General features: G+C 52.7%; 1 protein-coding gene across 3 annotated transcripts in view; it reads left to right on the top strand.

Moving 5' to 3' along the window:
* ARHGEF26 (Rho guanine nucleotide exchange factor 26) overlaps positions 1–17,444 on the top strand; it is a 174,806-nt gene that overhangs the window by 61,867 nt on the left and 95,495 nt on the right. For all 3 annotated transcript variants that reach the window (XM_064164853.1, XM_064164851.1, XM_064164852.1), the window contains exon 3: positions 2,056–2,364. The gene's annotated coding sequence lies outside the window, so the exon portion shown is untranslated. The remainder of the gene's footprint in view (positions 1–2,055; positions 2,365–17,444) is intronic.

Genomic DNA, 17,444 nt, shown 5'->3' with positions numbered 1-17,444 from the left:
GCCTTGGGTTTATCATCAGAGCTTTTTCTTCCTACAGCAACTTCAAGCTCCTTGCTGGAGGAGGAGGACTGAGCTCACACAGAGTCCTGGATAGATTCCCTGGCTGTTGAAGCCCACTTGTAGGCTCAGAAGATTTAATTTACCATCACAGCTTTGCCTCAGAATTTCTGAGGGGCTTTGGAGAGCATTTGGCTCAAATATGTAAGCATAAAATTAGGGAGTTTTAATGATCTATCCTGGTAAGTGGCTTCTGTTCAGTTCTAATTTGGGGATCAAACCAGATCAGCACAGTGGGGAAGGTTGATGATTAGTTCCTCTGCAGTGGCATGCTGCAAGGTGTTACATGGTGGAGAGCAGAAGGGAAAGGGACCAGTAAATACAGAATCCTGGGTGGATAATTGCAGGAGCTCCCATTTTATTAGCAACCTGCAGTCAGGGTTTTCTTCTCTGCATAATTACAGCAAAACCCAAACCTCAGCTTCATCTTGGCTCTCTGTGAGCTGCCCTGCATGATGCCTGCCCCTCAGAAGCTGGTCAGCAGCCCCTCCTCACCTTTCAGGGCACAGTTAATGTACCCGAAGCTGTGACATCTTCCAGTTAAGCAGTGGGTTTAAGTCACTGAGTGTGCTGCAGTGCTTGAGTGCACTGTAGCTGCTGGAATCAATAATGGAGGTGTGGTTGTCCAAGTGAGTTAATTATTGATGAGGTTATTCTTCTTTAAATGCTTGGCTTTATGATTAATTCATGCATTTCAGCCAGTTCTCAGTGTGTCATCACTGACATCTGTTGCTTTAAAAGGGGTATTCCTGCCTGTCCAAAGGTGCCATTTTCCTTCCAGTGCAGTAGCAGAGCTGGGGATCCTTGTTGATGATGGAATGCTGGCTCCAAGGGCTGCCTAGATGCTGCATAAAGCAATGGTTTCAGCTGGTGCTGCGTGCTCAGGAGGCAGGAGGAAGCAAAACAAACTAAACTTTATGTGCAGACTCTTTCCTAGTGGGGTACTGAAACTGCTGTAGTCCTGCAATGAGCCAGACTCTCCCTCTGAGAAGGCAGAGTAGAGGATACTAAAGGTAACTGAAGTGCTTCCATGTAGGATGTCAGGAAGAAAGGATGCTCAAAGGCATCCTTATTAGGCTCTGGAATGGACTGCCCAGGAAGGTGGTGGAGTCTCCATCCCTGGAGGTCTTGCATGTGGCACTTGGTGGCATAGTTTAGCTGATATCCTGCTCTCAGCCACTCTGGCCCCAGCCTGGAGTGCTGCTTGGGGTTGTTGTGGCCAAAGTGTAGAACTCTGCACTTGGCCTTCTTCAGTCTCATCCCCTTGGCCTCTGCCCACCCATCCAGCCTGGCCAGGTCCCTCTGCAGGGCTCTGCTACCCTCCAACAGCTCCACAGCTGCTCCTAGCTTGGTGTCATCTGCAAACCTACTGCTGCTGGACTCAATCCCCTGCTCCAGGTCATCTCAATCTGCTCTGCTCTAGCTCGAAGCTATAATTCTTGTGCTATTACTACAGACCTTTGCAAACAGCCTCTCCTGGCATCGGCCCTGAGCTCTTGGGCTCTTGATGTCATTTAAGGAATCCTTAACTTCCCAGCTGGGAGGGGTGGATCAGCCCTCGCACTGACACGAATCATTAGCTGCTGCAAATGAGTGGGGCTCTTCTGAGAGCTGCAGGTAGGTGACCACCTCCAAGCTGTGATGGGACTCCTTTGAATTGCTGCAGATCCAATTGAGCACTGTTTGGGGTGGCAAATGGGATTTATTGTTGTGACTGAATCCCATTTGGCTGTGTCAGTGGAGCACAACTGAATGTATTTACAGAAGGAATTTAGAGCTGGAGGGGGATGAGTTTGGCTCTTGATAAGCCAAGGGAAAAATCTGCCTACCTTCTGTGTGAATGACCTCAGTGCCTGCCTTTGTCTGAGGGAGAGAAAGAAATGTTTCCTAACACAACACCTTTGCCCTGCAAGTGAGATTTCAGTGGTTTCATGGATGAGACTTGTCACCTGGACTGGATTTGTTTGTGCCTGATACACTGATCTCCACTCTGTGCAGGAGTTCTGGGGTGGGCTCTGCCCTCCAGCCCTGAAGCTGTACCCAGGGCAGCAGTGTCTGGAGCTTGGTCTGACCTTCTCAGCAGAGAGGATAGAGGAGAAGCAGAGGCAGAGGAGGAGAAGCTCTCTGTGACCTCAGCAGAGAGGACAGAGAAGGAGAATCTCTCTGAGGCCTTCTCACAGACAGACTTGGACTGCACTCTGTCCTGGAGTGAGAACCAGCTCCTGGCTGTCACACAGGTCACAGGAGTGACCCTGGCTTGGACTCCACTCTGCCCTGGGTGAGGACCTGCTCCTGGCTGTCACACAGGTAGGAGGAGTGACCCTGGCTTGGATTAATTTTCCACTCTCAAGCATAGACCAAATTTTAAGCTTTTCAGAATGCAGAGCAGCTCCTTAGCTCTGTGGGGAGGAGACATTTCACTCTGCTTCCTCTGAGAGGTGTTAGCAGGTTTGCTTATCTCTTGGGAGAATGACCAGGGAGAGTTCAGCCTCCTTATTTTTTGGCCCCAAAGGCTTCTGGTAGGGAGCCCAAGTGCAGTGCTGTTTGCTCTGCTACCTACTGAGAGAAAGAGAAATCCAACAGCTGCCAGCAGCCCCCCAGCTCAGTCTGTCTCCATCCTCTGTGCTGCTCTGTGCCCACCTGGGAATGCTGTCGGGGGTGGGGGAATGGGTTTGTATTTTCTCCTGGAGGCAAGATCCTCCCTTCCCCCTCCACACCTTCTTTCTGCTGGAGTTTCAGCAGCATTTAGAGGCTCACTCAAAGCATCTCTCCAGGCCTAGGGGCAAAGTCTTTCAGGCAGGCTTTTGTTTTTTCACTCCTAGATGTATGGAACTGTTTTTTTCCTGAGATGGAGTGATTATTGTGGCAGATAATTATGATTGGATGTCTTCATTCTCTAATTGCATGATATATAATGAGTAGCAAAAGCTTATTTCCTCTGCTCTTTCAATACCCAGCTTCTGAGATTAATTAAGCTGATCCTGAAAATGCTTTTAATTATATATGCTGCACAAACATCACTATTAAGATTAGATGAGAATATTATTGCCTGAGCAGTTTTGGGGTTTTGGGTTTCTTTTCTTTCAGCTCCCCACTGTGTGTTTTGTTTTACTGACTAAAGAGGTGTGAGGCTTTGTGCAGGGGGAAATCCTGCCCTGGCAGTGGATGGAGTCAGGCAGAAGTACCTGGTGTTTGCACCTGGTTGTTTGCTCTGGTCCAAGTGCAGCATCCAAAAGCAAACCCCTGTAAAATCAAGACCATTTTATTTCAGTAAATGAATGCTTCCTTGTGTCTCATCCCTGATGTCCCCTCTCTAGAAGGGAAGTTAATAATGAAGTGTTCTTCCTTCAGTGCTGCCTGTGAGCCTCTTCTAAAGGAGCAATGACTGAGGCTGGCTAACAGAAAGTGATGTGCTGTAGCCACCGTCACAGAACCAGAGAGTCATAGAATCAAGCAGGTCAGAAGTGGCCTCCAAGCTCATCCAGTCCAACCTAGCACCCAGCCCTATCCAGTCAACCAGACCATGGCACTAAGTGAAACATGCAGGTTGGCAAAGCCCCTCAGGATCACCAAGCCCAACTTAGAACCCTACTCCACGAGATTCACCTTAAACCATAGACCCAAGCACCACATCCAAACCACCCTTGCCCACCCTGGATGTGTTTGACTCTGGGCAGCTCATTCCAGTCCCTGACTGCTCTCTCCATGAAAAACTTTTCCCTAATGTCCAATCTCAACCTCCCCAGCCTCAGCTTGAGGCCATTCCCCCTTGCTCTGTCTCCAGTTCCCTGTGAGAAGAGCGCAGCAGCAGCCCTCCCAAAACACTTTTCAGGTAGCTGTAGACAGCAGTGAGGTCTGCCCCCAGCCTCCTCTTCCTCACACTAATCATCCCCATCTCTCTCAGTCACTGCTCATCAGATTTATTCCTCAGGCCCTTCCCCAGCTCCCTTGCCCTCCTCTGGACCCACTCCAGCACCCCCACATCTCTCTTGTATTGTGGTGCCCAAAACTGAACACAGTACTCGAGGTGTGGCCTCACCGGAGGTTGATTCTATGATGTGTTCCTGTGTGCCCTGAGCTAGATTGTATGGTCCTGCTGTGGCAGAGGGGTTGGACTGGATGACCTCCTTGGGTCCCTTCCAACCCCTAATGTCCTGTGATCCTGTGCCTGTCTAGTTACACCTTTGAAGCCCTTTCCAGGGAAGTATTCTTAGCATGCCTGCAGAACACAGAATCATTTTGGAGCAGCAATTGTTCTTTTGTGCTTAAAAGGTTGTGTTTGTCCTTTTGGCTTAAAAGCTGGAGCAGGACTTGCAGCTTTGTTGACTGCACTGCTTTGTCCTGCTGTCTTCACACAGCTGTGTGGCTTCCCTGGCCCTCCTAAGGCAGGCATTTTAGGGACCTCTCAAGTGCTCAGCAAAATGGACTCATTGCTGTTTTCTCTTTCCCTCTTGCTAGTTGCTTTACAACCATCTCTAATGGATGTGTGTCTGCAGCAGAGGAGAGCTCCAATTCACTAATTGATGCACAAATAGGCTCATTTGCATGCAATTTTGGGTGGTGCTTTGGGTTTTTTTTTTGGGGGTGGAATTGCATGTATTTGCATAAATAAAACCTCTCTCTCCCAAATATTAGTGTGAACAAAAGCAGTTTTCGTGGCTGCCAAAAGAAGTGGCTGAATAGAAAAAGCCAGTCCCACATTTGCATAATAGTGGCTAATTGTTCTCCTTGCTATTAGCCTGTCTCTGCTTAATAGGCAGGGGCTGGCTGCAAGTCTCATTTCTGGGTACAGCTTGATCTAAGGGTGTTGGCCTGATGTGGCCATTGTAGAATGGGTTAGGTTGGAAGGGACCTCAAAGCTCAGCCAGTTCCAACCCCCTACCATAGGCAGGGACACCTCCCACTAGAACAGGTTGCTCAAGGCCTCATCCAACCTGGCCTTCAATACTTGCAGGGAGGTTGTGGAGCACAGATGCACAGATCAAAGATCACATTGGGTGCTTCTGTGCTCCACAACCTCCCTGGACAACCTGTGCCAGTCTCTCACCACCCTCACTTCTTCCTAACGTCCAGTTTCAGTCTCCCCTCTGCCACTTCAAACCCATTCCTCCTCCTCCTCTCATTCCCAGACCTTCTCAATAGTCCCTCCCCAGCCCTCCTGGAGCCCCCTGCAGATCCTGCAAGGCCACTCCAAGCTCTCCTGGAAGCCTTCTCCTCTCCAGGCTGCACAGCCCCAACTCTCTCAGCCTGTGCTCAGAGCAGAGCTGCTGCAGCCCTCTCAGCATCTTGGTGGCCTCCTCTGGGCTGGCTCCAACACTTCCATGTCCTGCTTGTGCTGGGGGCTCCAGAAGTGCACCCAGGACTGCAGGTGAGGTCTGAGGAGAGCAGAGCAAAAGGGCAGCTCATTGCTGTCTGCAGCTCCCTGAAGGGAGGCTGTAGCCAGGTGGGATTGGGCTCTGCTGCCAGGCAGCCAGCAACAGAACAAGGGGACACAGCCTCAAGCTGTGCCAGGGCAGGTCTAGGCTGGATGTGAGGAGGAAGTTGTTGTCAGCGAGAGTGATTGGCATTGGAATGGGCTGCCCAGGGAGGTGGTGGAGTGGCTGTGGCTGGAGGTGTTGCAGCCAAGCCTGGCTGGGGCACTTAGTGCCATGGTCTGGTTGGTTGGGCAGGGCTGGGTGCTAGGTTGGGCTGGATGAACTTGGAGGTCTTTTCCAACCTGCTTGATTGTTTGATTCTGTGACATCTGCCTTGTTGGTGACAGCAGCCTGAGGCCAAGAGTGCCCTGAGGAAAGCTGCCTACATCCTTGGTGCAGTGTTTTTGTTCCTAGAAGGAGGATGAGCTGGTGTGGGAAGGGGATCTGCCTTGGGGAGAAGGTAGCAGGTCATCATCACTCTCCTTTTTGTGCTGTGGGTGCTAAAGTGGAGGTGAAAAGCAGGCAGATGACAGCAGTACTACTCCTGGCCCTTTGTATGTATTCTTGGGGTGAAGAGATGCCAACAGTGCTGCCTCCAGGCTCATCTATAGCAGCATTCCACGTTCTGGGGCGAGAAGAGAGAGAGCTTTCTTTCCTCATCTGTAACTTTCTTCCTCTCCTGCCTGCACTTCCTGCTTTTCACAGCAGTGGTGCTGGAAGAATTTCAGGAAGTGGATCTATTATCAGTCTTTACAGATGTTTCTTCAACTTGCCCCTTTCTGAAGCAAATCTGCTTCCTCTCAAGATGCAGTGCCCCTTTCCGCCGCCCCAGCGGTGATTCCGGAGCTCTCCGAGCGGCAGCACCGCGACAGCTTTGTGCAGTTCTGCTTGAACATATGTTCCTGTCTTCTCAGGAAAAGCTTGACATGGTGGTTTCCTTCGTCTGAAATGTCTCCCTCTTGCAAAGGAAACATATTTTCCCGTTTAAAAAAGCTTGCCCCCAAGGAAGCCACAGGAGAGGCAAGCTAGAAACGCTGCCCTGGAGCCAGGTCTTGCTGCCTCTTTCCACACGTGCATGTCCTGCATCTCTACTCTTATGGAATCACCCAGGCTAGGCTCAGCCAGCTGGAAGTTAAGGGATGGAGCTTTGTACTCACAGCTCAGCACAATCTCCAAGCAGATATTTACTATAGTTACAGCTATGTACAGAAATAGACAAGTTAAAGGTAATACTGCAGTTGAAGAGGGACAGGGATCTGCGGGAGAGGGTCCAGCAGAGAGCTGTGATGATGATGATGATGATGGAATTAAAGTAGCCACTCCAGTTCCACCAGCTCTAAACCTACAGCATCTCACAGACTCTCAGGGGCTGAAGGAGACCTCCAAAGCTCAGCCAGTCCAACCTCCCTGCCAGAGCAGGAGCATCCAGAACAGTTCACACAGCAACACATCCAGGCAGAGTTTGAATATCTCCAGAGAGGGAGACTCCACAGCCCCTCTGGGCAGCCTGCTCCAGGCTCTGGCACCCTCACAGGTCAAAAAATCCTCCTCATGTTTCCATGGAACTTCCTCTGCCTCAGCTTCCACCACTGCCCCTTGTGCTGGCACTGGCATCACCCAGCAGAGCCTGGCTCCAGCCTCTTGCGCTCACCTGCACACACTGACAACCACTGCTGAGGTCACCTCTCAGCTCCTCTCTCCCAGCAGCACAGCCCCAGCTGCCTCAGGCTCTTCTCCTAACAGAGCTGTTCCATTCCCTTCAGCACCTTTGTGGCTCTGTGCTGGACTCTCTGCAGCAGTTCTATGTCCCTTTTGAACTGGGGGGCCCAGAACTGGACACAGGACTCCAGATGTGGCCTCAGCGCTATCCACAGCCCTTCTAATCCACCCCAGGATGGCATTGCCCCTCCTGGCTACCAGAGCACATTGCTGCCTCATGAGCAATCTCCCATCCACCAAGACCCCCAGATCCTCTTCCCCTTTGCTGCCTTCCAGCAGGTCAGTCCCTAACCTACCCTGCTCCCTGGGGTTGTTTTTGCCCAGGTGCCAGACTCTACACTTGCCCTGGCTGAATTTCATTCAGTTTCTTCTCATGTGCTCCTTTAAGCATCACAACACAAACCTGTAGCAGGAATACAAGGATGAGTCAAGAACTAAATCCCAATTACAGTCTCTTGATGCCTTCCTCTCTTGTCTGTGTGCCATTAGTATAAATTAGCATTATCATAATTAAACACAGAAGGCACTGTGTGAGTTTTATGTTGTATTCCCTCGATGAGGCTGCAGAAACAATACACACAAAACCCAATTTTATAACAGCTATAAAGTCAGTTTCCATAGTAGCTCTTGCAGCTTGCAGTAACAGCCAGTGGTGGTTGTGGAGTTCACAGTAAGTGAAGCTTTTGCTTTTGAGCCCATTGTACATATTGAGGCTATGAAATGAACTCAAGAGAAATCCCAACCCAACAGCAATTCCAGGTACAAAGCTAAACAGGCCTCAACTTTTGTGCCATTTATGGTAAAGGTGATTGATTTTCACAGTATCATCAGGGTTGGAAGAGACCTCACAGATCATCAAGTCCAACCCTTTACCACAGAGCTCAAGGCCAGACCATGGCACCAAGTGCCACATCCAATCCTGCCTTGAACAGCTCCAGGGACGGCGACTCCACCACCTCCCCGGGCAGCCCATTCCAGTGTCCAATGACTCTCTCAGTGAAGAACTTTCTCCTCACCTCCAGCCTAAATTTCTCCTGGCACAGCTTGAGGCTGTGTCCTCTCGTTCTGGTGCTGGCCACCTGAGAGATGTAGTGATTTTCATACCTCATGGTAGTTGCTAGGCAGAGCAAAGGTTGTCCTCAGATGGTTAATTAATTTTTGTATGACTCTCTCACCCTTGGAAGGTACAAACTGATGCCTTTTGAAGTCTACTGCAGTGAGGGCTGGTCTCTTCTCTCAGGCCCCCAGCAACAGAAGAAGGGGACACAGCCTCAAGCTGTGCCAGGGGAGGTCTAGGCTGGATGTTAGGAGGAAGTTGTTGTCAGAGAGAGTGATTGGCATTGGATTGGGCTGCCCAGGGAGGTGGTGGAGTGGCTGTGGCTGGAGGTGTTGCAGCCAAGCCTGGCTGGGGCACTTAGTGCCATGGTCTGGTTGGTTGGGCAGGGCTGGGTGCTAGGTTGGGCTGGGTGAACTTGGAGCTCTCTTCCAACCTGCTTGATTCTATGACACTGCCACAGGTCTCCCTCAACATCTCTTTTGAATTGAGGAGCCTAGAACTGGACACAGCACTCAAACCAACCCTGATGATACTGTGAAATGCTCAACAGCTTCAGCATTGCATCCCTTTTGCTGTGGGCTGGGACTGCTGCCCCAGGGGCCACCTGCAGGGCAAGAGCCAGCCTGAAGAGGCTGTGTTACGTCTGAGCTCCCAGAAAGCATCTCCCTGCGAGGAGCTGTTTCATGTAAAGCCACAGTGGCATTGTATTTACCTCCTATTTCCTTTGGAGAGCTGAAAGTGTGTTTTGACAAGAACTTCACAGGCAGCAGCACTAATAGCATGCTAATTACCCCGCGGAGCTGCCAGGGTGCAGCCAGCAGAGCTCTTTAAGGTAACCCTCTCTCCTCTTCTGAATTACAATCAGCCTTCCAGATTAACAGCCCTGCTTAGGAGCCGCCCTTCATCTGCCCTCTGTTTATTCTCCTTAGCAATAAGATTAGTGCAGGATTCCCTCCGGCAGACTTCAGTAATGGTTTGTCACTCCTGGGAAGGGACCTTCCCACTTCTCGGTGTGCTGCTCTGAGCAGTGGCTTTGGCTCCAGCGGCTGTGTTTTGTCTGATTCCATTTCTCCCAGCACGGTTGTGTTCTGTTTGTTGTGTGTGGCAGAGCATCAAGACTCCGGGGTCGTATCAAAAGCTCTGAGAAGCAGCTGAGCTTCGTTCAGTGGAAATAGGATTTCGTGGCTGCTAGTTCAGAGCTTCCTTGGTGTCAACAGGCTCAGAGGAAGGGACCTCTAGAGATCTCCAACCTCCCTGCCAGAGCAGGACCAGAGAGTGTCGTGCAGGTCGCACAGGAGCACATCCAGACAGGGCTGCCAGGTACAAAGAGATCATCCAGTCCAACCCCTGCCAGAGCAGGACACACAATCTAGCTCAGGGCACACAGGAACACATCTAGATAGGGATGTCAGGTACAAAGGGATCATCCAGTCCAACCCCCCTGCCAGAGCAGGACACACATTCTAGCTCAGGGCACACAGGAACACATCCAGACAGGCCTGGAAAGGCTCCAGAGAAGGAAAGTCCACAACCTCTCTGGGCAGCCTGTGCCAGCTCTGGGACCCCCAACTTATTCACTTGTAGTAAAGAAGTTCTTCTTCACGTTGAGGTGGAACTTGCTGTGCTGTAGTTTCCATCCATTGCCCCTGGGCACAAGTGAGCAGAAGCTGTCCCTGCCCCTTCCTTCCTGACCCACAGCCTTCAGATATTGATAGACATTGATCAGGGACACCTCCCACTAGAACAGGTCACTCAAGGCCTCATCCATGCTGGCCTTGGACACTTCCAGGGAGGGAGCAGCCACAACCTCCCTGGGCAGCCTGTGCCAGTGTCTCCCCACCCTCACCGCAAAGCACCCTTCCCTAACATCACGTTTCAGTCTTCTCTCTGCCACTTTAAACCCATTTCTCCTCATCCTGTCATTACAGGACCTTGTCAGTAGTCCCTCCCCAGCCCTTCTGTAGCCTCCTTCAGATCCTGGAAGGCCACTCCAAGCTCTCCTGGAAGCCTTCTCTTCTCCAGGCTGCACAGCCCCAACTCTCTCAGCCTGTGCTCAGAGCAGAGCTGCTGCAGCCCTCTCAGCATCTTGGTGGCCTCCTCTGGCCTGGCTCCAACAGTTCTATATCCTGCTTGTGTTGGGGGCTCCAGAACTGCACACAGGACTGCAGGTGGGGTCTGAGGAGAGCAGAGCAAAGAGACAGAACCCTCTCCCTTGCCCTGCTGCCCACACTGCTCTTGATGTAGCCCATAATATGTGTGATCTGCTCTAGGTGATCCTGCTCTGGCAGTGGGGCTGGACCAGATGATATTTTGAGGTCCCTTCCAGCCCTTAACATTCTATGTCTGTAGGTGAGCACACAAGAAAGCTGGGAAGGGACTTTCTTAGGCTGTCAGGGGGTGATAGGACTGGGGGGAATGGAACAAAGCTGGAGGTGGGGAGAGTCAGCCTGGATGTCAGGGAGAAGTTGTTCAGCATGGTGGGGGAAGAGCCTGGAATGGGTTGCCCAGGGAGGTGGTGGAAGCCTCATCCCTGGAGGTGCTTAAGGCCAGGCTGGATGAGGCTGTGGGCAGCCTGATCTAGGATGAGGTGTCCCTGGGCATGGCAGGGAGGTTGGAACTGGCTGATCCTTGTCATCCCTGCCAACCCTGCCTGATTCTGTGATTCTAACCAGAGGCTGTTTTCAACCCCAAGCTATGCCAGCAGTCTTTAATCTCTTTAGAAGAATGCATTAGATCATCTATGGGGCTAGGGAAAAAGCCACCTGCAGTGCAGGGAATCCATGTGCAGCCCCATAGCTGCTGGATGGAGAGCTGGAGGTGACTGCTGTGGGTGACTGATTTCTGGATGTCCCTCCTAGCTCCTCTTTCAGAAGTGTTTCTTCTGTCACATAAAAACTCCAGCAATGGTTTTATGAGTCACACTAACTTTAGCAGTATCAAGCAGAGTATCAAGGCAGACTGGGAGGGGGGAGAGGGAGAAAGGTTTTTGAGGCAGAGCCTGGGTCTGTGTTATTTTTAGCACTTTTTCAAGTCACTATTGCTAAGTGCCAGGAGCTGACAGGCAGGAGAAACACAGTGTGAACCAAGATGTGTGGAGCTGTCATCTGCTCACGTCTGTGAGCTGGCAGTTTGGCAATGCAAATCCTTCTGCTGAGCAGGTGCTGGTGTTGGGTGAGGTAGGCACACTCGCTGATGCAGTCAGGACCAGCCGTGGTGGGGCTGGGCTACAAGAAACAGGAGGCTTCCTCTACAGAGCAGCCACCAAGATGGCTAAGGGAGAGGAACAGCTTCCTTACGAGGAGAGGCTGAGGGGCCTGGGGCTGCTGAGTCTGGAGAAGAGAAGACTGAGAGGGGAGCTAATAAATTCTTATCAATATCTGAGGGCTGGGGGTCAGGAGGGGGGACAGGCTCTGCTCACTGCTCCCTGGAATAGGACAAGCAGCAATGGATGGAAGCTGCAGCACAGGAGGTTCCAGCTCAACACAAGGGGGAACTTCTTGACTGGAAGGGTCCCAGAGCCCTGGCACAGGCTGCCCAGAGAGGTTGTGGAGTCTCCTTCTGTGGAGCCTTTCCAGGCCTGTCTGGATGTGTTCCTGTGTGCCCTGAGCTAGATTGTATGGTCCTGCTCTGGCAGGGGAGCTGGACTGGATGAGCTCTTTGTGTCCCTTCCAACTCCTAACATCTGTGATCTTGAGCTGGGAGAGCAGGAGCCTGAGGCCAGGGCTGGGTGCTAGGTTGGGCAGGATGAGCTTGCAGGTCTCTTCCAATCTGGCTGATTCTGTGATCTTTGGTTCTATGATAACAGCCCGTAGAGAATGAAGTGAGGATTCAGAATCTCCAGCACCACCAAAGCACAAGTGTCACAGGCTGTCAGCTCAGCCACAGCCCTGCCTGTGGGCCGAGCCTGAGAGCTGTGTGGCTCCCCTGGGAGCAGGCAGGGCTGCCCGGCACTGTCTGCCAGCGCTAAGTCCTTTCATTAGTTCTGCCTGTCTGAAGTGATTTCCCTTTGGCTGCTCTGCCTGCTGCTTATTTAAGACATCCTTGAGCGAGCTGGCTGTGGAAAGTGCTCTGCTCCAGCTCCTTCCTGGAGCACTGACAGAGCCACAGCAGTGGGCTGCAGGCTGGCTGGAGAACCTTGGCTCGGGGCCACCTCGGGAGACATCCCAGCTGCTGCCTTAGTGCCTCCTGGGAGCCTCTGGCAGTGCCCAGACCTCTCAGACTGCACTGAGCTACAGCTTTGGTTTCTGTATCTTCTCAGACATCTGCTGTGCCCTCTGCCCCTGGCTTTGGTTATCAGCCACACAGCCTTTTTCTTGTCAGTGTTCCACGGAAGGAGGCCTGAAGAGATGACAGCCTGGCATTTTTCTCCTGCTGCTCTGTAATTCAGCAGCCAACATGGATCAGGGTCTGACTTTGCTCCTTTTGTTGTAGCCTTTACTTTGGCAGCATTTTCCACCACTGAAGCATGGAATCAAGCAGGTTGGAAGAGAGCTCCTTCTTGGGGTGGCCTGGATGTTAGGGGGAAGTTGTTGGCAGAGAGAGTGATTGGCATTGGAATGGGCTGCCCAGGGAGGTGGTGGAGTGGTTGTGGCTGGAGGTGTTGAAGCCAAGCCTGGCTGGGGCACTTAGTGCCATGGTCTGGTTGGTTCGGCAAGGCTGGGTGCTAGGTTGGGCTGGCTGAGCTTGGAGCTCTCTTCCAACCCTGTTGATTCTACAATTCAAAGAGTTTGCCTGAATATCCCTCAGCTGGAAGAAGCCAGCAAAGTGCCATGGTCTGGTTGATTGGCTAGGGCTGGGTGCTAGGTTGGGTTGGATGAGCTTGGAGCTCTCTTCCAACCTGCTCAATCTATGATTCTGTGACTCACAAGGGCTGTCAGATGACTTCTGTACTGGACACAAGGTGCCAGCCACATGTCTTGTTGCCATTCCAGCTCTGTCAGCTCCTCTGCCTTTCAGAGCGCATCAATCCCGTGTGCATCGCTCAAGCAGTTCTCTTCAGGCACAGCATCTCCCAGCTCCCTGGGACACTCCATAACATTTCCTTCCTGTGGCAACATCCTGCAGCTCTTTTCTGCAGGGACAGATTGTTTGAGTTTCTGCAAGTCAAAAGAATGTTCAGTACTGCAGGAGCCTCTCCAGAGCTGCCATCGCAGGGTACTTTGCTGGCTGCGCACGCCGCAGTCTGTTCACTTCCAACACCTTCCAAAACCTATTTGGAAAGCACCCTGGGAGTGCTTTAAAAATGTTCACACATTGTCAGTCAGTGTGCTGTCAGAGCTGTTCATTTGTCCTTTCTTGCCTGCTTGGAGCTTAGAAATGATGTAAAAGTGGAGCTCTTCCAGAAGCTGGTAAATACTGACAGGTTATTCGCTGCTCCCTGCTCCCGGGAGAGGCATGGAATGGGTTAGGTTGGAAGGGACCCTCAAGATCAGCCAGTTCCAACCACTCCTGCCATAGGCAGGGACACCTCCCACTGGAACAAGGTGCTTAAGGCCTCATCCAAGCTGGCTTTGAACACTTCCAGGGAGGTTGTGGAGCACAGAAGCACCCAATGTGATCTTTGATCACATTGGGTGCTTCTGTGCTCCACAACCTCCCTGGGCAACTTGTGCCAGTGTCTCCCCACTCTCAACCTGTGCCAGTGTCTCCCCACTCTCAACCTGTGCCAGTGTCTCCCCACTCTCAACCTGTGCCAGTGTCTCAGCACCCTCAACCTGTGCCAGTGTCTCCCCACCCTCCCTGGCAAGAATCTCTTCCTTCTTTGGGAAGCTCCAAGACAGCTGCTGGGATAGCAGAGGCCACTGTAGTGGCCAAACCAACGTTCTGTAAGCCATCCTTTTGGCACTCCAGGCTCTGTGCTCCCCAGGAGAATCCATGTGAGGCCTTTGTCAGGCTCAGTGAGCACTGTGGGATGAGCTCAGGAGAGGCAGTGGAAGAAATCTCTCTCCCATGCACTATATCCTCCCACTCCCAGGCTCTTCAACTTGACCTTTGAAGAACATTCCAGAGGGGTTGTTGAAGAACAAGAGTGGCCTTCAGCAAGGCATCAAGCAGCCACTGCAGGACACCCTCTGGAAGGAGGAAATGTTGTTTGTGGGGCATCATCTGTGCTCTCCACCCTGTAGCTGTGTGAGAGCAGGGCTGAGCTCACAAGCCTGGCATATGATAAGGGACAGGGAGAGCTTTGTCTGCTGTTTACTGTGCAGAGGAAAACGACTGCTTTAGATGGCCTTGCTGTGACCATAGGCTCTGTTGTATGACCTCCAGAGGTCCCTCCTGACTCACATGACTCTGCTGCTGTCTGCAGCAGTGATCACTGATTCCAGAGGCTGGTAAGGGCAGTGGCAATGCAGAGGGATGAGACTGAACAAGGCCAAGTGCAGGGTTCTACACATTGGCCACAACAACCCCAAGCAGCACTACAGGCTGAGGCCAGAGTGGCTGAGAGCAGCCAGGCAGAGAGGGGCCTGGGGGTGCTGGCAGAGAGGAGCTGCAGAGGAGGCAGCAGTGCCCAGGTGGGCAGCAGAGCCAATGGCATCCTGGGCTGGCTCAGGAGCAGTGTGGGCAGCAGGACAAGGGAGGTTCTGCTGCCCCTGTGCTCAGCACTGCTCAGGCCACCCCTGGAGTGCTGTGTCCAGTTCTGGGCTCCTGAATTGAAGAGAGCTGTTGAGGTGCTGGAAGGTGTTGAGAGAAGGGCAGCAAGGCTGGGGAGGGGCCTGGAGCAGAGCCCTGTGAGGAGAGGCTGAGGGAGCTGGGGGTGTGCAGCCTGCAGCAGAGGAGGCTCAGGGCAGAGCTCATTGCTGTCTGCAGCTGCCTGCAGGGAGGCTGTAGCCAGGTGGGGTTGGGCTCTGCTGCCAGGCAGCCAGGGACAGAAGAAGGGGACACAGCCTGAAGCTGTGCCAGGGCAGGTTGAGGCTGGATGTTGCGAGGAAGTTGTTGGCAGAGAGAGTGATTGGCATTGGAATGGGCTGCCCAGGGAGGTGGTGGAGTCTGTGTGCCTGGAGGTGTTGCAGCCAAGCCTGGCTGGGGCACTTAGTGCCATGGTCTGGTTGGTTGGGCAGGGCTGGGTGCTAGGTTGGGCTGGATCATTTTGGAGGTCTCTTCCAGCCTGCTTGACTCTGTGAGTCTATGATTATAGGTACAGTCCAGCCTCTTTCTCTGCTAAATGCAGATGCAGAGCTCCATAGGCACAACCCAAAGGTCCTGTGACTGTTAAAACAACCTCCTGTGCCAACACAATTGGGAGGTACAGACTCAAACATTACAGTAGTACTTCTGGTGCTCTGTTTGTCCTTCCCTTCACAAAGTGGAAGCTTGAAAACAAAAAAATACTGCAAGGGTTTGTTTTCTTTTATGCTGTTTCTAGCTGAGCAGTCAATGCACCCAACCCAAACTGCAGGAACAGGCTGTCTAGGGGGGCTGTGGAGCCTCCCTCTCTGGAGATACTCAAGAGCTGCCTGGGTGTGTGTGACCTGCTCTGGGTGCTCCTGCTCTGGCACAGGGGGTTGGACTGGATGAGCTTTGGAGGTCCCTTCAGCCCCTGCCCTTCTATGATCCTGTGAGACACCGAAATTAATGTGAAAGGACAGCCCAAGCCACCTCCCCCTCTGTCCAAGGCCTACTTCTATGGGATGACTCCAGTGCTATAAACACTCTGTCTATCCCAGCCTCAGTTATCAGAGCTCCTCACTGTCTTCACTCTGGAGACATGGGAACAGATGGCAGTGGAGCTGTGCCATGAGCAAGGTTTGCACATGCAAGTTTCTAAACAGAGACAAATTGGCTGAAAATGGGAGGATGTGTTAGCTGTGGCTGCCTGAACAAGAACTTCTCTCAGGTGTTTGCAGCCAACTCTGCTTTTACTCCAGAAAGAGAGTTGGGAAGAATAATCTCAGGACACCTCTGAAACTCCAAGTATCAGGAGCTCAGTGCAAGAGGAATCATAGAGTCATAGAATCAAGCAGGTTGGAAGAAACCTCCAAGCTCATCCAGTCCAACCTAGCACAGGCTGGATGGGTGGGCAGAGGCCAAGGGGATAAGATTGAAGAAGGCCAAGTGCAGGGTTCTACACTTTGGCCACAACAACCCCAAGCAGCACTACAGGCTGGGGCCAGAGTGGCTGAGAGCAGCCAGGCAGAGAGGGCCCTGGGGTTGCTGGGAGAGAGGAGCTGCAGAGGAGGCAGCAGTGCCCAGGTGGGCAGCAGAGCCAATGGCATCCTGGGCTGGCTCAGGAGCAGTGTGGGCAGCAGGACAAGGGAGGTTCTTGTGCCCCTGTGCTCAGCACTGCTCAGGCCACCTCTGGAGTGCTGTGTCCAGCTCTGGGCTCCTCCATTGCAGAGAGATGTTGAGGTGCTGGAAGGTGTTGAGAGAAGAGCAGCAAGGCTGGGGAGGGGCCTGGAGCACAGCCCTGTGAGGAGAGGCTGAGGGAGCTGGGGGTGTGCAGCCTGCAGCAGAGGAGGCTCAGGGCAGAGCTCATTGCTGCCTGCAGCTGCCTGCAGGGAGGCTGTAGCCAGGTGGGGTTGGGCTCTGCTGCCCGGCAGCCAGGGACAGAAGAAGGGGACACAGCCTGAAGCTGTGCCAGGGCAGGTTGAGGCTGGATGTGAGGAGGAAGTTGTTGTGAGAGAGAGTGATTGGCATTGGAATGGGCTGCCCAGGGAGGTGGTGGAGTGGCTGCCCCTGGAGGGGCTGCAGCCAGGCCTGGCTGGGCACTCAGTGCCAGGTCTGCCCTGCTGTGTGTGCCAGCAGCGGTCTGAGGGATAAAGCAGTATCCCATTTGAAAACCCAGCGCTCGTTTTCCATGGCAATAGCTCTGTCTGTGAGCAGCCCTGTGGCTGTCAGAATGCCCCCTTGGGAGCTGCATGTTCTCACTGCAGCTATTTTGTGTAAGCAATGACTTCCAGGCGCGTTGGAAGCAGGAGGCAGCAGCCAGAGGCTGCATGCTGAGCGCACAGCGAGGACAGCAGCCAGAGGTTTGTGCAGCACACCACAGGGCTCTCCACCTGCTCAGCTTTGCATTGTGCCTAGAATCTGACTTCAGTTGGTGGCAAAAAAAGCCCAAGGCCAAGCCTTGGGAAAGAGTTGAGGGCAATAAAGTGAACGTGGCAGTGCTGCAGAGTTTCCCCAGCCAGCAGCGCCGCGAAACCACAGGGGCTGGGTGTAGGCTGCAAAGGAAATGATGGCTCTGATGAATGGCTCTG

Source organism: Pogoniulus pusillus, chromosome 26 (genome assembly GCF_015220805.1).
Source record: "Pogoniulus pusillus isolate bPogPus1 chromosome 26, bPogPus1.pri, whole genome shotgun sequence".
Lineage (NCBI taxonomy): Eukaryota > Metazoa > Chordata > Aves > Piciformes > Lybiidae > Pogoniulus > Pogoniulus pusillus.
This window is presented reverse-complemented; position numbering and strand designations above follow the sequence as displayed.